Raw genomic sequence first — 27,901 nt, forward strand, 5'->3', positions numbered from 1 at the left:
AAGGCCGAGAACTCTCAACCTATCCTCGTACGACCTACTCTCCATTCCAGGCAACATCCTGGTAAATCTTCTCTGCACCCTCTCCAAAGCTTCCACATCTTTCCTAAAGTGAGGCGACCAGAACTGCACACAGTACTCCAAATGTGGCCTAACCAAAGTCCTGTGACCTATTTTCTCCTGTTTTGTAACAACTATCTAATGGAACGAAGTATCTACTCATGCCACTTCAGCTTACTTACCTTTACATTTTTATATCTCTCCTGTTTGAACTCGTGATATTGGGACCTTGTTACCCCACATTCAGAAAAGATTCCAAGATAAGGCATTGCTTCAATTGGCTGTGTCTCCAGTGGTTTTTAACCAGAGCAGGCAGCACTTCTACCGGTGAATCAGTTGCATACTTTACAAGGAAAAGTTGTATTCCTGGAGCTGAGAGTTTGTCCAGTACTCCTATCACAATTTCCTCACTCTTCACTGGACACTCTATCCTCCCTTAACATAACCATGTGATTTTTTTTAGTCTCACAGTGAATTCCCTTTAATAGTAACTTTTCTGGAAATAGTCCCTCAGGAATATATATCTTCTCATCTTTCAGCATCACAGACTGAGAGGATCCTGTGTCCCTTAATATTGCATCCTCTGTACCTGCTACTTCTGGCCTATGTGAATAAACTTTCCCTTTGAAGGTATATTTTATAAGCAAGATTCGGCACTTCCTCCTTGACCAATCTCCGATCAGCTTGTACACTCTGATGAAGCTTTCTCGCCTCCACTGTGCTTTCTGTTACCACTCCAACAAAACTCCCAGGCTTATCCTGTTTTCCTACATCTTTTTTTCCCTAGCGCACCAACAGAGTGATTTCCTGTGACCTAATTTATTGCAATGAAAACATTGGAGTTTTTTAAACTTCTTTGTCCTCTTCTTGGATTTCCTTTTTACCCCTGTCGTAAGTTATCCTTATGATTTTCACTGAGATCTACATATCCCTTCCCACGTGAGGATTTCTCTTTGCCCCAGTTTACTTACCTCATGGACTGAAATTTAGTCTGGAAGCCAAACTGTATTTTATAGACCAATTCATAATCTTCAGCCATTTCAGTTGCTAACCTTGCTATCGAAACTCTCTGCTCTCCCACAGGAGTTTGCATTACTTCAGGCAGTGAATTTTCGAATTCCTCCAAAATAGTTACTCTCTAAGTGCATCATAGGTTTGCTTGAATTTTAAAGTTCTTTTCCATCTATCAAAATTACTTTGTTTGAACCTTTCAAACTCAATATACGTTTGACCCGGACCACTCCTTAGGTTCCTAAATGTTGTCTAGAGGCTTCTGGAACAAGTTCATGTGCATTTGATTTGCATCCTCATACTCCCCAGATCCCTAAGCGTAACTTCAGCCTTCATTTCCATCCTTTTAAGCTGACCTTCCATTCTAAATGTCTATCTCTGAAACGCAAACGCGCTCTCTTTTTATTTTTCTTCTGATAAACATTTACTTTTTTTTCTTTTTCTCTTTCCTGCATTAAATCTATTCGTCCTCTTTCTTTTCCTTCTAAATTTAGTCGCAACGCCAACTGCTTCATTTCTGCTTCTAACACAAGCTGCTTTATTTGCGATTGAAGTTTCATCTTCTGTACAGATCCCGGTGGAGTTTCCAGCAAGTTTGAATGCAGAACTACTGCTGCAATCATCTCAACTTTCCTCACATTAGGAGGCAGCTTCAACTGCAGCTTGTCTACTAATTCTTGCAGCTTGGATTTATGTGCATTTTGTAAAATCCCCAAGGTCGATTCTTCCACCTCCAAAACATCCTTGGTTCCTGCAAGAGCCATTGCTCTCTAAATCTCTGTTTACCAAGACAAATCAACACACAAAATAAGAGACAAGAACACCTGCCACTCGCTGCCTAAATCCTGCAAAGGGCCCCCAATATGTTATGGACCAGGCCTGATCCCTCAAAAATGTTTAAGCAAGTAGCCCAGACGGTAACTTTTTATTTGTTAAAGGTAAGTGTGTAGTGGATATTCGCAGAATAAATTAGCTGGTCAGACTGCAGTATTTTAAACAAACATTATTTGTTTCCCAAATTACAGAATGAAGTGCATGAACTGAAGGGAGAATAGCTGAATAACGTATCCTATCCAACCTACAGGCTATCCAGACTTAAGGTTGCTGCATCAAAATACTTGCAACAATCGCAATGAACAAACCCCTTAGCACAAAGAGTAAATCTGACACAAAATGCTTGCAGTTCATGAGGTCAGAAGTGCAGAAGGAGGGGGTGAGCATCCAATTTCAACAGTGACCTGACTCAACTCGCCCCCAAACTGAACAGAACTGCCCAGCTACAGAGCTGGACACATCCTTTGATTATGCAGGGTTTTTTTTTAAAGAATTGAAAACGTTCTGCCTGATGCATTATCTGTTATGTATAAATGAAGGGACACTAATAAACCTTTTAAAAAACCAGACATATTGAAACCTTGGGTCATTTAGAGCATCCCTGAAAATAAAGATCAAGAACAACATAATCCTGTAAAGGGACCAGACTTGTGACAATTTGTGACATTTGGCTTTGAAGTGAATTCAAAAAATGAGTGTTTGTGAGTTAATATAAAATAGTGCTGAAGGGCATTGGGTATTGAAGATACAAGATTGGCTTATTAGAGCAATGAGAGGAATGTCCAGACAGATTCACACTTTCTGTGTACGGTCAGGGCAAATATGCCCACTGCAAATCTATTGGCTTGCGCCTGTTCTGTGGAGGAGACATCAGTACGGTAACTACATCTAGGTTGTTAGTTTTGGGGGTGATGGTGATGGGAAGTTCAGGTGGTTATAACATTGCAAACGGACAACACATCAGAATCATCTAACTTGTGATAGGAAAATATCCTCATTGTCCCTCACCACTAACGTCACGACAGCAATTGGTGGTGGGAGATGTGACCAACAGCCAGTGATGCCAACATTCAATCCAGTCCAGTTCGTATTGTGAACGGAAGGTACCACACTGAAAGGAGTCAACTGGATCTGTTTTTTCAGTGACTGTGATTGAGGCCAGTCTCCATGTATTTTGACTGTGGCACTAGATGTGGCACCCCTCTTCTAATAGTAAGGAGCTTCATGGAATGCTTTATGCCATTGTCGCAGCAGATGCATCATCTCCAACACTAACAGGGATCAGCAGCTGCAGAGACAGTGAGAGGAGAGATAAACATTCGAGAATAATCTGGAATGTTCCATTAATGTATCAGATTTTAAGAACTCCAGATTGGAATGCTGCAACAATGGACAGGAGTTTATCCTGGTATCTTGCCTATTTTTCCTGGTCTGGGTTCACATTATCACATCGGATATATGGGTGCACTGATGATTATTCACGCGGGCTACTATCCCATGCTAGCTATTGTTGGTGTTCCTGGTAAGTCTCTTCATCTCTATCCATTTGTTAATCAATAAACCATGGTGAACCTCATTGCTATTTCTGTTATCTACATTTGGCAAAGACAGAATCCTTTGTCTTCAGTTTCAAATGCAAATTCCATTCATTATTACAAACTTCTGAACTGCCCAACAAGCTCGTCCACACAAACATCTGAGAACAAGACTGTTCACATTCTCGAAGTACCTTTTGGACCCGAATTGATTTATTTCTTGGTATTCTCTCCATCACCAACTCTACCCACTACCAGCTCCATAATATCAGCAGTCCCCACCTTGACGTCAGTGCGGATACTAAATAAACCATTATAAAATTCAGACTTTATGGTTCCAGTTCTCTTACAAGCGCACTTTCCGTTACAAATATGTCAATCACAACCTTGTTCTTGTCTCTAAAGTAAATTAATGACAGGGACAATGTGTCAGAGAAGTGATGTCAGCGGATATGTAATTCAGAGGCCCAGGTTACTGCACAAAATACACTGTTTTAAATCTTACCTCAGATATGTCAGAACTTAAATTCAAATAACAGGAATTGGAAATAAACGATAATTTCTCGAATATTTCAATAACAGCACCAGCATTTTGACAATACGTTTATCTATAGCACTGATATCCTTTGGTACAGAAATCTAGCATTATTACCGAACTGTCTTAAGACTGACGTCAGATCCACAACAATGTGATTGGCTCTATACTGTGTCAAAGAATGACCTCACAATAAAGAGCATTTAGTGAGGTCAATAAATGCTGCCCTTACCAGCGATGCAGACATCCCATGTCATAATATTATGGAAGTTTAAATAAAACAAAGAATGATGCAAGAGATCAGAAACAAAAAAAAAGAATGAGAAGCTGCCACAGTAACTGTTCAGATTTGGCACCCGTGGGTCGAGGGCAAAATAGAATTGACATTTCGAGTTCGCTGACCTACCATCATAACTGAACACAGCTTGAAAATATTGTGATTGATGTTGGTGACAGGGATGTCTATGATGAAGGGGACAAGGAGTGATTGAATAGACAGATAAACGAGAGATAAAAGAAAATAAGCAAACAAAGGGTTTGAAGATGATCAGATGGAATGGAAATTAAAAAACGAGGTTAATCTTATTTTTTTTCTCCTGTTCCCATATTAACGAAAATCATGCCCATGTAGGGTATAAATCAAGGTTCCTGTTTAAAGTGAGTTATGTCCCTTTGTCTGTCTTCCCTGAGTGTGATCATCCGCCTTTATTCATTAGTGGGATGCTGGGCCAGTATTTAATTCCCTTTCGTCATTGTCCTTGAGAAGTGTTGGTGAGCTGCCTTCCTGACCCACTGCTGTCTGTGGGCTGTGAGTAGTCAGTGCTTAGTTCAGTCCGGTTACATTTCTTTGATGTTTATAGTGAGTAACTAACTGAGCGGCTGGTTTGGCTATTTCAAAGGGCAATTCAGAGTCAAATACACATGTCAGTCCGACCAGCTGAATGTGGTAAATATAATTCCCCGAAGAACATTACAGTGTCAGGTAGGATTTTCTGATAATCGGCAATGGTTTCATAGCTTCATTCGATTTTATTGAATTCAAATGCCACCTTTTATCATGGTGGGATTCGAATCCAGGATGGGGTCAGCACCCGGGTCCCCAGATTAATAAACTGGAGATACTACTGTTAGGACATCGCCTTCCTGGCATCTCTGACCATCTCAAATGGCAATCGTGGTGTTGCTGTTTGTGTGGCTGTACTTGAAACACAGCTGTTCGCAAGGCAAAAGAATGATTTGGTAAAACATACCATCCTTCTTCATTTTGAACTAATTAGAACGTTAAAGAATCAGAACGGCCTTTGGCGAAAATGAGCTGTGTTCCTTGGTCAGAAGTCACAAACAGAGTTCATACCAGGCAGCAAGTAATCAACACAGTAAATTGTATACTGTCCTTCTTTGCAAAACGATTCAAGAATTGGAGTGAAATATTTTCCTGCCGTGCTAGAGTGTTGTTCAGAAGGTACTTGGGGCACTGTGTACAGATTATCTCTCCTTTATAAGGAACGATCACCTTGCCACAGCGAGCCAGTGTAAAGGAGTTTCACCAGATTAATCCGTGTGATGATGGGATCATGAGAAGACTGCGAAGGAAATAATCTATGTCACTACAAAAGAAAAAAAAAGTGATTGCATTAAACCTTGAGGGAAATGGACCAAAACTCATTATTTTCAAAACAAAACATTGATAGTGTTAAATAAAGTATGTATTTTCCCATAGGCAAATATTTTACTTAGATTTGATTACTTACAGTGTGGAAACAGGCCCTTCGGCCCAAAAAGTCCACACCGACTCACAACCCACCCAGACCCATCCTCCTACATTTTCCCCTTTACCTAGCACCTTGGGCAACTTAGTAGGACCAATTCACCTAACCTGCACGTTTTTGGATTGTGGGAGGAAACCGGAGCACCTGGAGGAAACCCACGCTGTCACGGAGAGGATGTGCAAACTCCAAACACAGATATGCTGGAGGCGGGAACGGAACCCGCCTCGTGCGCTGTGAGGAAGCAGTGCTAACCAGTGTGGCACAGTGCCGCCCACAGGTGCCGCCTATATAGGGAGAAAACGATTAGAAGAATGTGGGTAAAGTGTAGGGAAATGGGGTTAGCTTGGATGAAGATTTAGGTCAGCATGGACCAGTTTGGGCTGAACGGCCTGTCTCCGTTATGTTAGACTCTACGATTCTATGATATTATACGTACCTGCGTGGGACCTTATGTTGGTTAAGCGAGAGCTCCAGGCTCTGAATGAACTGTCACTGTCTCAATGAGCAGTTGGTGTGTGATCCTGCACTGAACGTTATGTTTTCACAAACCTGTCCGGAGCCACACTCTGATAGAGTTCGCCATTCCCAGCAACTTCTGACCTCCATACAGGACACTAGCCTGCCTTCTGGGAGATGCCTCCTTGAGACCTGGCACAAACTGCCCGCAGTCTCTCCTCACTGTTAGCAAACCATGCTGTCGTTAATATAACGCGTGTGCACCATTAACAATGGAGCCAGGAGGAACAACATGGGCCAGTCTGTCTGTGCAGTCTCTGCTTCATTGGTTTTGCAATGTTGGAGCATCAGTGACATCCTACTTTGTGTTACAGTCTGGAGGGGCTGAATAGTTTCTTCTCTTTATGCGTTAGTGTTTCGAGGGACAGAAAGTCCTCCTTCTGGTCCCAGGGAAAAAAGGTTCACGGACATTATTGGGCGACCCTTGGTTCCTGCGTACCAGCGTGATGTACTGACTGAGCTCATTATCTTCCTGTGTAATAGCAGGAAAGCAGGGGCATGGAAGAACACAGCAAGTCAGACAACATTGAGTTCTCCAATTTCAAATAACCTGCCTTCCAATCCCTCAACTCCATTCCCACCTCCTTCTCCTTCCTTCCATTCTAGCTACCCTTCTTTCAGATTCAGCTGGATTCAGTTCTCCCATCGTCCAACCCAGTGGTACCCCTTTTCCTGTGTTCATCTATCCCCACCTCACCACCCTGTCTCCTCCTCCCTCATCCTGCCTCTTTATCTGTAGCTCCCTTACCCCACTCCAGTCCTGAATATTTATCCCCAAGCAGTTGACTTCTCCACCTCCTGATGTTGCCTTGCTTGTTGCGTTCTTCCAGCCTTCTGCCTGTCTACTTTGCATTTCAACATTTGTAGATTTTTAAAAAATCGCTTCCAGTGTAATCGGCTGGAGAAAGCGAAAGGGACCGTGTCTGTTCTTATCCAATAGTTTTGATGGGCTGAATGGCTCTGTCAAATTTCCGTGAAAGCAGCTTAAGATGCTGCATGAGCTTCGTTTTTTTAACGAAGAAATGTGCAGGGTCTGGTCTCGCTGTTACATGAATGTTCCGGACAGTTTTACTGCATGAGCTTGAATGTTGTCCAGGTTTTGAAACTTTTGCTCCTGAGGAGGTGACACATTGTTCTGAACATTGTGTGATCTTCACTGAACATCCCCAGCTCTGAAGGTATGACGGAGGGAAAGACATTGATGAACGAGCTGCAATTGTTTGTGCCGAGAAAGTTTCCCTGAGGCTCATCCACAGAGATATCCAGGGATTGAGAGGATTGGTCTCCACCAGTCACACTGTGTTCTGGATGATCCAGCCAATGGGGAGTTTACAACTGATTCCCATTAAGTTCAATTTTGTTCAGTCTCCTTGACACCTTGCTCAGTCAAATACCGCCGTGATGTCAGGGCCAGTCAATCTGACGCTGTGTTCATATCTATTGTTCATTTCAATAAGTCACGGTATATGTGTGGAGAGTGTTTCCTTCTCTCAGAGGGTTGTGAATGTTTGGGGCTCTCTATCCCAGGCAGTTAGGGGGAGCTACATCATTGAAATGCTTGGAGCACGGCGTGGTGTTAACGAAAATTGACACATCAGGGAGTTGAATGCTACAAAGAATTGGGCATAAAAGAGAAATTGTGGCTGAGAGCGGATCAGCTGTGCCCTTACTGAAAGGAAGGGCAGGTTTGCGGGGCTATACAGAGATCGTCTTCTTCCAGTCTTCCTATTGTCCAGTCACTTGGTGGCCTCTTACATTTCCTGTGTTACTAACTTGAAGTAGCTGAATAGATTGCATGATCGACTCTGGGTACAGTTTTACAGGCTCGAGTGGCTGACTGGCCTCCTCCTGTTACCGTGTATGTGTCCAAGGCCTGAAAAGGACCATCCTGTTCTGGTGTAACTTAAATCCATATAGATTAAATCTACTGCCCTTGGAGAAAGTAAGCACTGCAGATGCTGGAGATCAGTTAATATTCTATGATGACGTAACCAGGAAAGTTGATTCGGCCTGGCCGGTAGATGTTGAAAATTGTGGTGCTGGAAACACTCAGCAGGTCATGCAGCATCTGAGAGGCAGGAAAATCGCTGATTTGGACATTTCTGATGATGGGCTGATGCCCAAAACGTCGATTTTCCTGCCTCTCCGATGCTGCCTGACCTGCTGTGCTTTGACAGCACGACATGTTTCGACATGTACCGGCCAGACCTCGTCAACTTTCCTGGGCACGTCATCATAGAACTTTAACAAATTCGTCAGGTACAAACTTCCACTCATAAAGTCATGCTGACTATTCCGAATCAAATTCAATTTTCCAAATGCATGTCCAACGTATCCCTGATAATCTTCTCAAGTAACGTAGAGATGTTAAACTTCCTGGTCTATAGTTTCTAGATATTTGCTTTTCCAGTCCTTCTTGAATAAGATACAATATTTGTTTTCCTCAAGTCTTCAGGGATCTCAGCTGTGGTTAATGATGATCAGATTTATCAGCCAGGGCCTATCAATTTTTTCTCTAGCCCCTTGCAGTTTTCTTGTATCAATCTGTTAAGGACAATGTGATTTATCCAGCTTCAAACATTCCAGTACATTCAAAACCTCACCTACTGTGCTATGGACTTTCCCTAAGATACCACCACTAACTTCCCCAAGTTCCCAAGTATTCATGTTTTTCTCCACGGTAAACACAGACATCGCCCATCTCTTATGGTTCCACACATACATGTCCACTTTGGTCTTTGATGGTCCTATTCTTTCAGCAGTTAATGTTTTTTTTTCCTTTAATATTCAAAATGAACCTCTTTGGATTCACCCTGATCTTCTCAGTCAAGGCCCTTTATCGCCCTACTGATTTCCTTCTTCACTAAACTCCAGTATCCCCTGTGTACCTCCAATGATTCCCCTGATCCCGCCCGCCTGGACTTGAGCCACACGTCCACATTTTTTTCTGGTCAAAGCCTCAATATCTCCTGTCATTCAAGTTTCCCCATTCCTGTCAACTTTCCTTTCACCCTCACAGGAACATATAGATCTTGAATTCTAGCTGTCTCACTTTGAAAGGCTTCCACTTGCCAGAGGTCCCTTTGCCTGCAAACAAACGAATCCAGTCAACCCCGCAAGCTCCTGTACAATTCCGGCAAAATTCACCTTGCCCCAATGTACAACTTGAATCTGAGGACCAGTTTTTTTTTTCTTCTACGTAACTATTTTAAAATTAATAGAACTATGGTCACAGGTCTCAAACTGCGAATCCACCGTCACCTCACTCACCTGTCCTGCACTATTTCCTAAGAATAGGTCAAATTTTGCCTCTTCCCGATTAGGATCCTCTACATACTGCTTGAGGAAACTTTCCTGACGCACTTAATGAATTTAATATCATCAAATCCCTTAATGCTCTGGCAGTCCCAATCTGTGTTATAAAAATTAAAACTACCATTATGACAACCCTATTGTACTTTCAAGTCTCCCTAATCTCTGTACATATTTTTGTTCCTGTAATTACTATTGACTATTTGGGGGCACAATAATGTCACCATCCCCTTCTTATTTCTTAATTCCACCCACAAAGACACCCTGATTGTTCCTTTAGTTATTTCATCTCTGATGCTTTGTGATGCTCTCCTTCATCAGAAATACAAGTCCCCCACCACTCTTTCCACCATTACTGTCCCTCCTAATGCATTTTACCCAGGTACATTAAGCTGTCAATCCTATCTGACCCTCAGCCATATTTCTGTAATAGCTATACTATCTCAGTCCCATGTACATATGCACACCCGGAGATCATCAGTCTTACCGATCAGCCCTTTTGCATTTAAATAAATGGAAATTAAGCCAACAGGCATTCCTTGTTCCCCGTCTTGTTCCAGCTTGACCTAACTTTCCACATTTCAAATCCTGATTACTGTATCTTTTTCCAGCATCGCAGTTGCCTCCCTGCTCTTGAGGATCCCACCCCCTATGCAAATCTCGTTTCAACTCTCCCTTGTAGCACTAACAAAACTAGCTGCGAAGATATTCGTCCCCCGTCTAGTGCATTTGCAAACTGTCCCTCTTGAACGGGTCACCTTTGTCAAAAAATTCCCTTTGATCGAAAAATCTGAATCTCTGTCCCGCACCAATTCTTTAGCCACATATTTATTTGCCATATCCGCCTATTTTTACCTACACTAGCTCATGCCACTGGAAGTAATCAGAAGATTACCACCGTCAAGGTCCTGGTTTTTAACTTTCCTTCTCGCTCTCTGTAATCACTCTGTAGGACCTCATTCCTATATCTACCTCTGTCATTTGTGCCAACGTGCACAATGACTTCTGGCTGGTCAGCCTCCCCTTGAGAACGTTCTGCAGCCACTCGGAGACATCCTGTCCTCTGACACCTGAGATGTAACACACCATCCTGGATTCCCGTTTGAGGTCACAGAATCTACAATCTGTCCCCCTAATAATCGACTCGCCTACCTCTAAGACCCTGTTTAACTTTACCCTTTCCCGCTGTGCCCCAGAGCCAGTTGTACTGCAACCAACCTGGCTGCTGCTGCTTTCCCTTGAACGTTCATTTCCCGACACCCACCCACTCCCCAAACCCAAAATCAGTATCTAGAATGGTATATTTGTTTTCAAGTGGAATAGCCACAGGCGATTCCTGCACTCTCTGCCTACTCCATTTGCCATTCCTAGTGGTCGCCCAGCTACTCTCTGCCTGGAACACGACAGGAAGCAAGGAACGCGTGTTGGAATAAATAGCGTTTATTTAAAGGCAACAGGGCTGACAAGGAAGGCAGATGAACTCAGGACATGGATCTTTACATGGTACTGTGATATGACAGTCATTGCAGAAACAGGCTAACGGAGGGATTTGGGTGTGACCACCTCACTAAAGGTCTTATAAACGAAGTTCTCAGTATCTCAGATGACCCCAAGAGCAGCCAGCTACAGTGCCCAAACACTTCCCACACACGTGTATTCATCAGGAACAGTGGAAGTCTCCCTGAGGACCCACATCCCGCAGGTAGAACATGTGACTTCCCTAACTGCCATCTCGACTGCTGTCAGACAAGCATTAAAGAGACTTTATCTGAGCTTATCTGCACATTTTGCTGAGCTGCTGCTTACTGAAGCTTCTCAAACCAAAGCATTACTACCTACTCTGCTAATTACAGCATGTCAATCGACCACTCCACATTTAGTTATGGTTAGGGAAGGAGGGAAACACTTATTTTTATTTCAAAAACATACTTTATTCATAAAATATTTTGTTGATCTATACAATTGATGATGCAATTCATATGTGCACTTGCATTTCTTTACACACAGAGATCGGAATTAATCCTTCGCATATAGAAGTCTGTACGTTTACCATCCATATATTTAACTGAGTTGCCAGCGGAGCCCACTTAATGAGTGGGTCCCCTGTTTTTCTTTGGTGGACAGACATGGCATGGTGGTCTTTCCACACCGCGTCTTGGCAGCAGCTGCCCAAAGATTCAGCGCACCCCTCAATACGTAGTCCTGGACCTCAGAATGTGCCATTCTGCAACACTCATTCGGGGGCAACTCCTTCAGCTGGAATATCAAAAGGTTTCAGACAGACAAAGAGCGTCTTTGACCAAGTTGATGATCCTCCATGCACAGTTGATGATCGTCTTAGTGTGCATCCCAGGAAACAGACCATAGAGGATGGAGTCCTGCATCACGGTGCTGCTCAGAACAAACCTCAACAAACACCATTGCATTCCTCTCCAGATTTCCTTTGCATATGCACATTCCAGAAGGAGGTGTCTGACAGTCTTGTCCCCTCCACACCCGCTTCGAGGGCAGCGTGTGGTGCGGCTGAGAGACTGGGCGTGCATAAAGGATCTCACAGGCAGAGACCTTCTCAACACCAGACAAGCCATGTCTTGGTATTTGTTGGAAAGTTCTGGCGATGAGGCATTCTGCCAAATGGCTTTGACAGTCTGCTCAGGGAACCGCTCAACAGGGTCCACCCTCTCCTTTTCCCGACAGGTCTCAAGGACACTATGTGCTGACCATTTCCTGATGGACTTGTGGTCAAAGGTGTTATTCTTCAGAAATTTCTCCACCAAGGACAGGTGATACAGAACGGTCCAACAACTTGCTGCGAGATTAGGCCCATCCTTTGCAACACCGGGGGCAGGTCGAATCTCAGTACGTAGTGACATTTCTTTTTTGTGTATCGGGGAGCAACGCACAGCCGCAGACAAAGGTTGCCATCAGTGTGAGTGTGGCATTGGGAGTGTTTTTCTCCCCAGTTGCCCGGATCTTTGTACGTCGAGTCCATCTTTGATCTCCATATAAATTGGAAGATGTCCCGGGAGACTGCGAAGGCACAGGTTCTGTGAATAGGCCAGACCTGTGCCACATATAACAGTAATGATAGTGTCTCACACCAGACGACCAAGTTTTTCCCGTGATGGAGAGCGACCGCTGCTTCCATCTGCCCAGTTTCTTACTCAGTTTCCTGATGCGCTCCTCCCGAGATTGGCACACGCCCCAGCCAAGCCGAAACAAATACCCAGCACCTTCAGGTGGTCAGTCCTGACGGTGATGGGGATGGAGGATTGGTCAGTCCAGTTCCTGAAGAGCATGGCCTCACTCTTGCCTCGGTTTACCTTGGCCCCCAAGGTCTGTTTGAACTGGTCACATATGCACATGAGTTTGTGCACGGACAGAGGATCCCATCAGAAAACGGCGACATCATTCATATAGAGGGAGGCCTTAACCTGGAGGCCCCTGCTGACACGAATATTCACCGCTCTCAGGCTCGCATCCTTCCTGATGGACTCCGCAAACGGATCTATGCAGCACACAAACAAGGCAGGAGAGAGACGGCAGCCCTGCCTGACTCCAGATCTTACTGGGAAGCTAACTGATTCCCACCCATTGATTGAGACTGCACTGACAATGTTGGTGTAGAGCAGTCTGATCCAATTGTAGATTCCCTCACCAAAGCCCATTTTGGATAGAATATCTCTCATACACGTATGAAATATCCTATCAAAGGCTTTCTCCTGGTCCAGTCTGAAGAGGCAGGTGTTAAACGTCCTGTGCTGCATTTAGCCGATCGTATCCCTGAGGATTGCGAGACTCTCAGCGATTATCCTGTCCAGTACAGCACAGGTTTGGTCAGGATGAATCACCGACCCCAGAGCAGACCTGACCCGGTTGGCGACGAACTTTGACAAGATTTTGTAATCCGCATTCAATAGTGAGATCGGTCTCCAATTTCTGATTTCCTCCCTCCCCCTTCCGCTTGTAGATGAGGGTGATGATGCCTTTCCTCATGGATTCACTTATAATACCTGCCAGAAACATACTGACATACACCTTCAGCAGTTCCTTGCCAATCAAGTCCCATAGAGCAGAATAGAGCACAACCAGTAAGCCGTCACTTCCGGGAGTTTTATTCTTTTCAAAGGACTCGTGTTCCTTGGTTAGCTCATCCAGAGATAACGGCTGATTCAGCCTCTCCCGTGTTCTGTCGTCAAAGACCTCGGTGATAGAGGACAGGAACGACTGGGAGGCAGCGCTGTCGGTTGGCCTCGAGTCATATGGACTGGCATAGAAGGATTTGCTGATCCTTATGGAGTTAGTAATCTTCTTCCTACTTTGTGCACCTTCTGGAAGAAGAAAATTGAGCACGATTCCATGGAGCGAACCCTGGACTGGAAGATTTTCTTAGAGGCCTCCGTTGTAAAGAGCGAGTCTTGCTGGCCCTTCATCTCCAGATCGTTCATGACATTGACCCTCATCGTCTGCAGCTGGAGCATGTTCTGCATGCTTTCCTGGAGTTGGGACGGTCTTGCCCGCCTCTCTATCGCATCCTGAACACCTTTGAGAATCAAGAACCTCTTAATGTTCCCTTTTATTGTTTCCCACCAGTCTGCTGGAGACTCAAAGAGGAGCTTCATGTTTCTCCAACCTGTGTAGTCCCTCTTGAGCTCCTCAATGTTTCCTGGGGCCAACAGATTTGTGTTCAGCTTCCACGTTCCCTTACCAGACTGCTTCTCGTCCTGTAGGTGACAGTCAGCCAGCAGGAGGCAGTGGTCAGAGAAGAACACCTACTTGACGTCGCTGTATCTGATGAAGAATGTTCGGGACTCAAACATGTAATCTATCCTTGAGCACATAGACCCGTCTGCCCGTGAAAAAGTATAACTATACTGTGCTCAGTCTGCAGGGGTGCTGAAGACGTCATGCAGCTTGGCATCTTTTACCATTACCATCAGGGGTCTGGAAGTGGCGTCCAATTTACTGCCACACCCTCCCCCTTACCCCACCTCCCCCCGCCGCCGGATTGTACATCTGCATCAATGATACCGTTCAAATCTCCTGTCAGAATGACCGACCTGGACGTGGACAGCAAAGTTGAAGCTGTTGCAGGACGGCCAATCGATCACTCTTACCCACTGGGGCGTCACATTGATCAGTCTCTGGGTAGCATTCCTGTCCATGACGTCGGTGACGAGGATTAACCACGGAGATAGTGAAGTTGCCTCCTCGTAACAGGATACCCAGGCCGGAGTCGCTGTTATCATTGCTCCCCAACCAAACCGACGGCCCATGGGCCCCACAAGCTCTACCATTTCCTCTAGCTAGTGAGGTGTGGTATCCCACGCTCCTGCAGAAACAGGACATTGGCTTTCACATTGGCTAAGAAGGCCAACGTAGAAACACATTGCATAGCAGATTTAATGCTATGCACATTAATGCTGGCAATTTTATACGCATTTTAACAGTTTATGAGGTTACCAGTGTCCATTTGCTCTTGGTTGTGCCTCTCTGGGGTAGCTGTCTGCATCCCTGTGGTGTAAGCGAACTGCTGGACCCTTGCAGGGCTGAGGTAGCTCTCCGACTCCACGCTGAGGACATTTCCCCGCTCTGGTGTCATCAGGCTGGGCCGAGGGTCCGCACAACCCAGGTCTCTGTCTGACCACGGGGCTGTCAGAGGATCGCTGAAACCAATTATCTGGGGCTGTGGGGCGGTGTGTATACCTCCTGGTTCTCACTGGGTGGGGGTTGGTCTTTACCAGTCCCCAAAGAGGGTTCGTCTTTTCCTGTTTGGGGGGGGGGGGGGGGTGCTGCCCTCCTTTCTACCCACGGCGCTTTGTTTCTTCTGGTGGTGACGACTCTCCTTACACCCGTCCTCAACATCCGAAGAGCTGCCCATTTCCTCCTCTTGCACGTGTCGTTTCCCCTTTGCTGGGTGTTTTTGGGGACCTGTAGAGTTTTCCACTTCCTTTTTTTTACAGGAATCCACTCCTCGCCCCCCTTGGTTCCCTCCTCTTCCATTACCTCTGCCTGACCTGTAGGAGTTTGGATTGGATGCTGCACATCTCAGCTGACTGCGGCCTACTATGCTCCAGCCTGTCTTTCCTTCTGGGTTCCACCACACACCGTTCCCTTGCTGAATTGTGGTGCCTTGCTGATCTTTTGCCGTCCATCTCTGGCCATCTGAGAGTACGTGGCGGCCGCTCATCTTGGGCAGGCCTTGTACATATGTTCTGCCTCTCAGCACCATTACAGTTCTTATCCTCTTTGCATTCCTTGGTTGGGTGACCCTCCTGCTTGCAGTTTCAACAGAGTCACCTTACAGTCTGCCGCCAAGTTTCCTGACCTTCTGCAGTTTTGGCACACTTTCGGTTGCCCTCTGACCATCATGTAACTCGGCTCCCTCTGATTGCAAAGCTGGAGTGTTGGTGGAGGATGTTCCCACTGGCATCGGCCCTCAGAGTTACCCTGACCTGCCGCTTGCTGGTCAAAATCACGAAATGGTCAACCACATTAGTGCTTTCTCCCTCGACCTGGATACATCTTCTCAGGAAGGTCAGGACATCAGCTGCTGGGACGTGGGTGTTGTACATATGAATTATAACAACCTTACTCCTCTGTGCAGGAAGCACATACAACGCGACCACCCACCAGATGGAGAACAGATTCCACCCCCCTTCCTTCTCTTTAAACACCTTCTGGAGCTGCTCGCAATGCTTCATGCTCCCGACGGTCATATCGAAATAGCCTGCCTAAGGGAAATCCTGCATGCAGTACACGTTTGCTGCGTCAAACCCGCAGCACTCGAGCATAATTTTCTTGAGGGACACAGTCCGATCGACCGGTGTTCATTCCTCCATCTTCTTTACAGAGTTTTATGAAATAGGAATCATGTTTGGGAAAATGGCTTTTAGCAAAATTATGGAGAAGGTATCAACGCAATACGATTTGATTTTCAGAAAGATTTTTGATAAAGCCCCAAGCCTATTGTGCAAATTCGAATCCTATGGGACTGGGGCTAATATATGGTCATGGTTTTAGAATGGGAGAGTTGGCAGGAAACAGTGAGTAGGAATAAAACCATGTTTTTTGAATGGAAGGCTTGGAGGATATAACAGGGATGGAGATTTGGCATCCAACTATTCCACGTACACATCATATCTTTGGTTGAGGGGCTCAATTGCAATATTCCCAAGACTGCTGACAGCTCTAAACGATGTCAGCTTGTGAGTGGATGAGGAGGATGTAAAAAAGGCTCCAAATTGATTGAGACAAGTGGAGTGACTGGGCAAATACCTGGCAGATGGAGAGCAATGGCAGAGATGAGAGGTTGTGTACATTGATGGGATCAATTGAATGGCAGGCTATCATTTGAAAAGGATTGGCTGAAATTTGTTGATATATAAATGAACTTAAGCTGCATTTTTGTTTATTTCTGCGCAGCATTCCGAGTCCATGTAGGGCAGTGAGTTCTGAACACGGAAGTCAATACTGGGAAATGCATTGGCACGCTGTATACAGTGTACGTAGATCCAGCAAGTAGGGAGCTGTAACATTGAAAAGAATCTGGATCTCCCTGTACACTAGTCACTGAAAGCAATATTGCAGGAGCAGAAAGCAGGTTGGAAGATAAATGGTTTATTTAACTTCATTTCAGAGTGATTTAGAATGCAGGAGTAAGGGTCATTTACTGCAACTGTACAGGGACTTGGTGGGCCCCATCTCGAACATTGTGCAGTGTTGTGTGCAGTTTTGGTGTCCTTACCTAATAAAGGGCAAACCTGACATTGAGGGAGTGCAGTGAAGGATGACAGACTGATCTCTGGGATGACAGTTAGTTGTGGGAGCAGTGTTTGGGGCGACTGGGCCTGTATTACATGGGCTTTAGGAAAATGAGTGGAGATCTCAGTGAGATATATAAAACTCTGACAGGGCGAGACAGATTGGAAGCAGGGATATTAGTTCACTTTCTAGAAAATGGTTCACGAATCACATTGCAGTCAAATCGCGATTAATAAACATGTGTTATCAGAGAACTCCCTATATATTGATGGGCCGAAGGCACTATATTTCATAATGTTTAAACATATTTTGGGATATGAACATTGTGTGGGGAAAACTGCATTGAGGAGATGTTCGGCCATGAAATAGCATGGGGAAAGCTCAATGTGCTGAATGACCTCCTCCTCTCCCGATGTTTCTGTTCAGTCTGTGGGAAAGCTCTGTAAATGTTGTCATAAGCTCTCAGATGTTAGGAAGGGTCGACAGAACTGTGTTTCTCACTCCCTTTTCTGATAACGAGGTTGATGCTAGATGTTCTGTCAGGTTTTATCCTTTAAGACCTCAGAGCAGTTTGATACTATTGAGGGTCTCACTTGGCAGATTCAGAGACCATGTTTGTGTGTCTGGAGTCACTTTTCGGCCAAGAAAGCACGGGAGATCACTTGGGGAAGGAGACCGATGTTTACAATCAACATTGGACACTATTACTGACACCAGATTTTAGGTATCGATATTTAATTAATTATTTTTAACTTCCAACACCTGCCAGATCATTGGCCTGGACTGGATTCGTAAACCAATGATATGTCCACTGCAGCACCATCCCCACATGGGGACCTATCAGAAACCACACTGACCTGATTATTTCGGTGCTACTTGACAGCTTTATCGAAAAGTATTCCCACCAATTTGACTGTCGAGATGGGACTGAGGGTGTGGTAATTGGTCAGATTGTAATTATTCTCCTATGCAGGGACTGGATATAGTTGAGTAATTTTCCTCCTCGCCAGGGACATGTCAGAGTTGGAGCTGGAATGATACGTAGGATGGCGTTTTTACAGGGGGCAGGGAGGGAAGAGGTGTAATCTAGGTCGCTGTGGGAGTCAGTCGGTTTAGTGTATACGTCCGTGTTGAGTCGGTCATCCGAGATAGAGATGGAGAGGTCTCAGAAGGGGAGGGAGGAGTCTGAGACTCTCCAGGTAAATTTGAGGTCTGGGTGGAAGGTGTTCGTAAAGTAGATGAACTGTTCAATCTCCTCGTGGGAGCACGAGGTAGAGCCGATACAGTCATCAATGTAGTGGAGGAAAAGGTGGGATTATATTCCCAATTCCTTCGCCTTCACCGCATCTGCTCCCAGGAGGACCAATTCCAATACCGAACAAAGCACTGGCCTCCTTCTTCAAACACCGCAATTTCCCCTCAGACGTGATTGACGATGCTCTGCACCGCATCTCCTCCACTTCCCGCTCCTCCGCCCTTGAACCCGGCCCCTCCAATCGCCACCAGGACAGAACCCCACTAGTCCTCACCTACCACCCCACCAACCTCCAGTAACATCGGATCATCCTTCGTCATTTCTGCCACCTCCAAACGGACCCCAACACCAAGGATATATTTCCCTCCCCACCGCTATCAGCGTTCTGGAAAGACCACTCCTTCCGTGACTCCCTTGTCAGATCCACACACTCCACCTACGCAACCTCCGCTCCCGGCACCTTCCTCTGCAACTGCAAAAAATGAAAAACTTGCGCCCACACCTCCCCCCTCACTTCCCTCCAAGGCCCCAAGTGATCCTTCAATATCCATCAGAAATTCACCTGCACCTCCACACACATCATTTAGTGCATCCACTGCACCCGATGTGGCCTCCTATACATTGGGGAGACAGGCCGCCTACTTGCAGAACGTTTCAGACAACACCTCTGGGACACCAGCACCAACCAACCCAACTGCCCCTCCCACTCCGCCAAGGACATGCAGGTCCTTGGACTCCTCCATCACCAGACCATGGCAACACGACACCTGGAGGAAGAGCAAATCACCTTCTTCCTAGGAACCCTCCAACCACAAGGGATGAATGCAGATTTCTCCAGCTTCCTCATTTCCCCTCCACCAACCTTTTCTCAGTCCAAACCCTCAGACTCAGCACCGCTTTCTTGACGTGCAATCTTCTTCTCGACCTCTCCGCCCCCACCCACTCTCCGGCCTATCACCCTCACCTGAACCTCCTTCCACCTATCGCATTCCCAATGCCCCTCCTCCCTACCTTTTATCTTAGCCTGCTTGGCACACCCTCCTCATTCCTGAATAAGGGATTATGCCCGGAAAGTTGATTCTTCTTCTCCTTTGATGCTGCCTGACCTGCTGCGCTTTTCCAGAAAAACATTTTTAAACAACTACCTCATTGTCCACTTTAATTTGAGGAATGTCCGAATCAGAATCCTCTGAAGTTGTTTTTTTCCTTCTGTGCCGTAATCATTAACACCTTGTTCTCTGGCTGTCCTTACCTGTCAAAGTACGTTTTGAGCATATTCACATGACATACGCTGTGAGATTTCTTTCTGTCTGGAGTCCCTATCAAGTAGTTACTCTCACTCAATATCCGTTGTGTTTGATAAGGTCTACTAAACCTTGCTTTTCAAGGTTCACCTATAACTGGAAGTAACAGTAATATCTTATTCCCGATAACAAGATTGCATTTTTAAAATTTCCTCTCCGCGTCCTGTTTTATTGCATGTTGCATTTCTTTTAAATGCTGTCTAGCCAACTCCCCAGCGCTATTAATCATTCCTTAAATTTTGAGACCGAGTCCAAATGTGTGGCCTTTGAACACTAATTTACTATTTTCTCCTTAATCAATTTAAATGGTCCTCTCACTTAATGCCCCCAAAATAATTCCAATGAAACCAATTTGCTCTGTTAATTTGGGGTATCCCTGATCACAAAAAGTGCAAATGGAATTCCCCGACCCTAATCATCTGGATAATCCTGATCATAAGCCCTCAACATGGTCTTTAATGTTTAATGTCACCTTTCTAGTGCTCCCTGCAATTGTGGATGGTTTGCAGTAGATTTGAATTGCTTCATTCCTAAGACATTATCGTGATTAATTAGATGTGAACTTTGAACCTTGATCTCACTGTATCTTCATTGGTAGTCCGTATCTATTTTTTAAAGAAGAGTAATTCCTTTGCAATTCTTTTAGCTGTGATACTGCACCTTGGGATGGCCTCTGGAAATCTAGTCAATGCATCCATTATTGTTAAAAAAATACTGATGCCCACTCTTTTGATTGTGATCTGGGACCTAGCCAATCAATTAAGACTCCTGTAAAAGGTTCCTCAAATGCCGGAATAGTTAAGAAAGGTGCAGGTTTTATTATCACTTGTGTTTTTCCAATTACCTGACATGTATAACACGCCTGGCAAACATCAACTACATCCTGTTGCAGTCCAGGCCAGTAAAATGTCTCTGTATTCAGTCTGTTTTTTTCCCTCACTCCGAACTGACTTCTCGGTGGTAATTCATCCACCATTCGCATCACCTCGTTTCTGTACCACATTGGCAATATGATTTGATGAATCTCTTCTCATTTTTCAGCTCCTTGAATATATGATAGTCTCCATTTCCTCATTTGGACATCATTTTTAAGGTAATAAAGCTCAGGGATACATTCAAAATTCCTAACGTATGTGCTTTTTGATACAACTGCTTTAAACTTTTATCTTTCTGCTGTGACTCAATTAGTTTAGCCGAGAAAAATTTTTTACATGATCACCTATTTGCTCCTGTTTTGTCTCAACTTTCTGATGGAACAAAGTATCTGTTCATGCCACTTAAGCTTCCTTATCTTTATATTTTTGGTATTTTCTGTTTCAACTCGTGACATTGGGACTTTGTTACCCACAATCAGGAAAATTTCAAGGATAAGACTCCTACATTGATTCAGTTGCCTGCATATCCACTGGCTTTTCAATGATATAGCAGTAATCCTACCACTGAATCAGCTATATTTTCCGCAAGGACAAATTGTATTCGTGGAGCTGAGAGTTTGTCCAATACCTCTACCACAATTTCCCCACACTTTTCTGGACACGCTATGCTCACTTTACATGATTTTGCACCTTTTGTCTCATGGTGAATTGCCTTTCGCTGTACCTTTTCTGGAAATATTCCTTCAGGAGTACATATCTCCTTATCTATTCACAGAGGATCCTGTGTCTCTTAATATTGCATTCTCTTTAACTGCCCTATGTGAATAAACTTTCCCTTTGCAGGTATATTTTATAAGCAGATCTGGTACTCCCTCCGTAACAAACCTCCAATCAGATTATACGCTCTGATGCAGCTTTCTAGTTTCCACTGTGCATTCTGTTACCGCTCCATCAAAACTCCCAGATTTATTCCGTTTTTCCTACATCTGTGTTTTTTTCTGAATCCACCAAAACAGTGATTTCATGTGACCTAATTTGTTGCAATGAAAACACCGGAGGCTTTTAAAAAATCTTCTCTGCCTCCTTCAAGTATTGCCTTCACCGAGAGCTACGTCTCCCTTTCTACGTGGGGATTTTTCTTTGCCCCAATTTCTATCCATCATGGACTGAAATTGACTCTGGAAGCCAAAACAAGTTTTATAACAATAATCACCAGTCATAATCATCAGACTATTCAGCTGCCAGCCTTGCCTTTATTACTCTAGTATCTTCCAAATGAGTTTGCACTATGTGAATGCTTAAACTCCTCCAAAGTAATTGTCTCTCTCAGAGCATTGTAGGTTTGCTCTCTTTTTAAAGCTCTTATCCATCTCTGAAAATTACTTTGTTTGATTCTTTCAAACTCAATATGGGTTCGACCAGGATCCTTCCTTAAATTCCTCACGTTGTCTGTAGGCTTTTGGCACGTGCTCATACGTATATTTTCCTCTCCTCATAGTCCCCAGATCCCTCCTCTGATAGTGTTGCACATACCTCACTAGCTCTACCTACAAGTTGTGTTTGGGTCAACAAAACCTACATGGTCACTGCCCACTGAAATTCTTTAGCCACTTCCCTCCTCATTAATCTAGGCAAGCTGTGAATATACTGAAACACGTTTCTCACCAGGCTTTGGACGACCATGGGTTTACCCATCTTCAGTCTGTACCTCGCTAAGCTGACCTTCAGCCTTCATCCTCATCCTTTTCAGCTGACTTTCCATTCTAAGTGTCCACCTCGGAAGCTCAAATGCTCCCTCTTTTTCTTTCTCTCCTGCTGAAGCTATTTATTTTTTTCTCTTTCCTCTGTTAAACCTATTCGTTATCTTTCTTCCTCTTCTGATTTTAGTCGTAGCTCAAACTGCTTCACCTCTGCTTCCAACTCAAGCTGCCTCTTTTGCGATTGAAGTTTAGTCATCTCCACAGATCCTGATGGAGTTTCCAGCAAATTGGAATGCCGAGCTACTGCTGCATTCATCTCATCTTTCCTCACATCAGACGGTAGCTTTAACTCCCTTTGTCTTCTAATTCCCACGGCTTGGACTTATGTGCATTTTGTAAAACCCCCAAGGTCACTTCCTCCACCTCCAAAACAAGCTTTGTTCCTGCAGGAACCATTGCTATCTGAAGGTCTGTTTACTCACCAAATCAACACACGAAATAAGAGACAATATCACCTGCCACTCGCTGTCTAAATTCTGCGAAGGCCCCTAATCTGTTATGGACCAGACCCGAGCACTCAAAACATTTTAAGCAGGTAGCCGGACGATAAATTTGCTACTTGTTGAAGGTTAGTGTATAGCTGATATTCCCAGAGTGAATTAGCTGGTCAGACTGCCGAGTTTTAAACAAATGACATTTATTTGCCAAATTACCAAATTAAACATAAGGAACCGAAAACAGAATACCTGAATAACGTATCGTATCCGAACCTGACAGGCTATACCGATTTAAAGATGCTGTTCCAATATACTTGCAACAATCCCAATAAACAAAACCCCTAAGCACCAAGAATAAAACTGACCCAACTGCTAACTGGTTATAATGTCGGAAGGGCAGAAGGAGGCAGAGAGCGTCCAGTGACTCTAACTCAACTAACCAAGAACTGATCCAACCTGTCCAGCTGGGGAGCTGGACAGGTCCTCTTGATTATACAGGGTACTTTTTAGAGACTTAAAAGGCTTCTTGGATGAGGCATGTTCTGTTAGGTATAAACAAAAGGACCCCAACGAACCTGTCAAAATTCTGACATATTGGAATCTTGGGTCCTTTAGACCCTCTTTCAAAAAAACCAAGGACAACATAACCCTGTAAAAGGACTGGGTTTGTGAGAACATGCCACATTTGGCTTTGGACTGAATTCCAAAAATGTAAGTCGTACCGCTTTGAAGCCAATACAATGTGAAAGTGTTTGTTAGTTTACATAAAACGTGCTCAATCATATTGTGTGTTGAAGATTCAGCATTGTCACGAGTGGAATGTCCAGACAAAAATATCCACACTTCCTATGTATGGTCAGGGCAAATATATCCACTGAGAATCTGTTGCTTGGTGCCTGTTCTAGTCAAGGAGAGACCAGCATGGAAACCACATCTAGATTGTGATTTTTTTGTTGTGGATGGTCATGGTGGAGCGTTCAGGTGGTTACAGTATTGCAAATGAATATCACAGCAGAATCATCTAACCCGCATTAAGAAAACGTCAATAATTCTCCCTCACAATTAACTTCACGAGAACAAATGGAAATGGGAGATGTGACCATTAGCCAGTGATGTCAACATTCAATTCAATCCAGTTGTTATTTTGAACTGAAGGTCGTATTCCAAAAGGAGTTATCTGGATCTGTTTGTTCAGTGACTGTGATTGATGTCACTCTCCATGGATCCTAATTATGTCACTGGATGGTTTTCCTCTTCTATTTGTACGGGGCTTCTTCCAATGCTTTATCCCATTATTGATGCAGATGTATCACCAGCAACACTGACAAGGATCAGCAGTTGCAGCGACAGGGAAAGGAGAGATCAGAATCTGAGAACCATAGACTGGAATGTTCCAACAATGGGCCAGAATCTGAGAACACTAGATGGAATGTTTAAACAGTGGATCAGAATCTGAGAGCATTAGACTGGAATATGCCAACAATGGATCAGAATCTGAGAACAGTCGACTGGAATGACGCATCTTTGGTTCAGAATCTAAGAAAAATAGACTGGAATGCTGCAACAATGGACAGGAGTTTATCTTGGGGTCTTTTGTATCTTTCCTTTTATTCGCACATATTACCAGTTCGGATATACGGTGTACTGCTGATTATTCAGGCTGGTTACTATCCCATGCTCGCTATTGTTGGTGTTCCTGGTAAGTCTCCCCATCACTATCGATTTATTAATCCCATGGTGAACTTCAGTGCTATTTCTGTTATCTATATTTAGTAAATACTGAAACTATTGTCGTCAGTTTCAAATGCAAATGCATTCATTACCCACACATTTCAGAACCGCCTACACACCCGCACACACAAACATCTGAAAACAAGACTGTTCACAATCACAAAGTACCTATTTTCCCCGAATTGATTTATGTCTTGGTATTCTCTCCATCACCAAAGCTACCCACTCCCAGCTCCATGGTATCGCCAGACCCCATCTTGACGTCAGTGCGAGTGCAAAATAAACCATTATCTATACCTTGGTAAAAGTCAGACTTTATGGTTCCTGTTCTCTTCTAATCAGTCTTTCCGTTACAAATGTTTCCATCAAAATCTTGTTCTTGTCTGTAAAGTAAATTCATGACAGGGACACGGTGTCAGAGTAGTAATGTCGCTGGGCACGTTATTCAGTGGCCCAGGTAACTACACTGTGGACACTGTTTCAAATCCTATCACAGATGATGACAGAACTTAAATTCAAATGACAGGAACTGGAAATAAAAGTGAATTTTACTAGTATAATTCCACCAGCACTTTGTCAATAAGTTTATCTATTTCACTGTTGTCCTTTGGTGATTAAATCTCACATTATTGCCTGGTCTGAATTAAGACTGACGTCAGACCCAATACCTTAAGGAATGGCCTCACAGTAAAAGGCATTTAGTGAGGTCCACAAATGCTGCTCTGTCAATGATGCAGACATCCCATGAAAGGTAGAGGGGAAAAAAATGCCTCTAGAGATCAGAAACAAAAGGAACGAGTAAGTGCCAGAGAAACTGAACAGATTTGGCAGCCTCAGGTCGAGAGAAAAATAGAAGTGAAGTTTTGCGTCCAATCACCATACATCAGAACTGAATGCAGCTCTGTTTGATGTTGATGACAGGGATGGCTGTTGTGAAAGGGAGAAGGAGTGTGTTGAATAGATAGAGAAAGAGAGAGGTAGAGAGAAAGAAACAAACAGAGGGACTGTTGATGATTAGCTGGAGTGGAAATAATAGTCCAGACTAATCTTCTTTATTTTTTTCCTGTTCCCATATTACTGAAATGCATGCCCATGTGAGCTGTACATCAAAGTCCCAGTTTGAAGTGAGCTATGTAACTTTGTCTCTCTTCCTTGAGTGTCATCATCTTCTTTTATTCAGTGATGGGATGTTGGGCCAGTAATTAATTCCTTTCCTGATTGTCCTTGAGAAGGTGTTGGTGAGCCGCCTCCCTGACCCACTGCAGCCTGTGGGCTGTAAGTAGTCAGTGCTGTGGTCAGCCCGGTTTCATTTATTTGAAAATTTTAGTGAGTGATATAACGGAGCGGCTGGCTTGGCCATTTCAAACTCCAACTGTGTGTTAACCACAGTGCTGTGGTCTGGAGTCACATGTAAGTCCGACCGGGTGAACACAGTAGATTTCCTTCTCTGAAGTGCATTAGTGTTCCAGGTAGGACAAACACAATGGTTTCATTAGATTCTCAATTCCTGATATTTGATTGATTGCAAATTCCAACATTTGCCGTGGTGGGATTCGGAACCGGGGTCTCGGTTATCACCTGGGTCTCTGCGTTATTATTCCAGACAAAATACAGCTAGGCCATCACCTCCGCAGCATCTGCAACCATCTCCAATGGCAATAGTGGTGTTGTTGTTGGCGTGGCTGTGCTTAAAGCATAGCGTTTTTCAAGGCCACAAAATGATTTGGCAAAACATACCATCCTTCTCAGTTTGTATTTATGCGAAGGTGAGATGATGGGAAGTGTTCGTGGTGAAAAGGAGGTGGGTGTCCTTGGTCATGAGACACTGATAGAATTCATACGGAGCAGTAGGTAATCAGCCCAGTAAATGTATAGTGTCCTTCATTGCAAAATGGTGGAAGTATAAGTATGAAGACACCTTACTGAATTTGTAAAGTGTTATTGAAACAGTACTTGGGACGCTGTGAACAGATTTTCTCTCCTTTATGAGGAATGATCTCCTTGCCACAATGAGAGAGAATACAGGCAATGCGCCAGAGTAATCCCTGCGTTGAAGGTACCACGAGGAGAGTGTGAAGGAAATAAGTGCTTAATCTGTAATGCGTAAAAAGAATAAAAAGTGATTGCAATAAAACTTGAGCGTTATAGACCAATATTCATTATTTTCAAAAATAAGCATTGATACCGTTAAATATTCCGTGTTTCCCGCAATTTATGTTTTCTCATTTGGACAAATATATGATAGGGAATGTTAAGAAGGACATGGGCCAAGTGCAGGAAAATGGAGTTAGCATGGATGGACATTTTAGTCTGAATGGACCAGTTTGGGCTAAAGGTCCTGTTGAAATCTATGACTCTGTGATAGTTTACATGTCTCTGTGGAGACCCCATGTTGGTTGAGAGACAGCTCCAGGCTCTGACCAAACTCTCTCCGTTTCAATGCACGGTTGGAGTGAGACCCTGCACTGAGCATCATGTTGTTCACAAACTTGCCATGAGCCACATTCTGACAGGGTTGGTCATTCTCAAAGGCTTCTGACATCCATACAGAAGACTAGCCCTGTCTTCTCGGAGATGGAAGATGCCTCCTTGAGATGTGCCACAAACCATCCGGTGTGCGTCCTTACCATCAGCAAACCATGTTAATGTAACACGTGTGAAACATTAGCAAAGGAGCCAGGAGGCACAACATGGAGCAATCTGTCTATGCAGCCTCTGCTTCATTAGTTTGTAGTGTTGCAGCATCAATTACATCCTCCTATTTCAGTGTAACTGTTTGGACGGTCTGAATGGCCTCTTCTGTTCATGTGTCAATGTCTCGGGTGGCTGAATGTCCTCTTCCTAGTTCCAGGGAAAAGGTTCATTATTGGGTGACCGGTGGTAGCTGCTTACCTGCGTGTTGTGCTGACTAGATTCCTTATCTTCCTGTGTAACATTAGACAAACAGGAGGCCGGAAGAAACAGCAAGTCAGGCAGCATCAGGAGGTGGAGAAGTCAACACTTCAAGTATACCCGTTCTTCAGGACTGCGGGTGGGGGTAGGGGGAACTGCAGATAAAGAGGGAAGGGAGTGGTTGGGGTGGGGAGAGCAGCAGGATGGTGAGGTAGCAGATAGGTGTACACAAGTGGTGGGTGCAACCTGGTTGGTCGATGGGAGGGATGAATCCGGTTGGGAGCTCTAAGGCGGGGTCATTTGGTTGAATGGAA

The sequence above is a fragment of the Chiloscyllium punctatum genome, chromosome 13, assembly GCF_047496795.1.
Source record: "Chiloscyllium punctatum isolate Juve2018m chromosome 13, sChiPun1.3, whole genome shotgun sequence".
In the NCBI taxonomy this organism is placed as follows: Eukaryota; Metazoa; Chordata; class Chondrichthyes; order Orectolobiformes; family Hemiscylliidae; genus Chiloscyllium; species Chiloscyllium punctatum.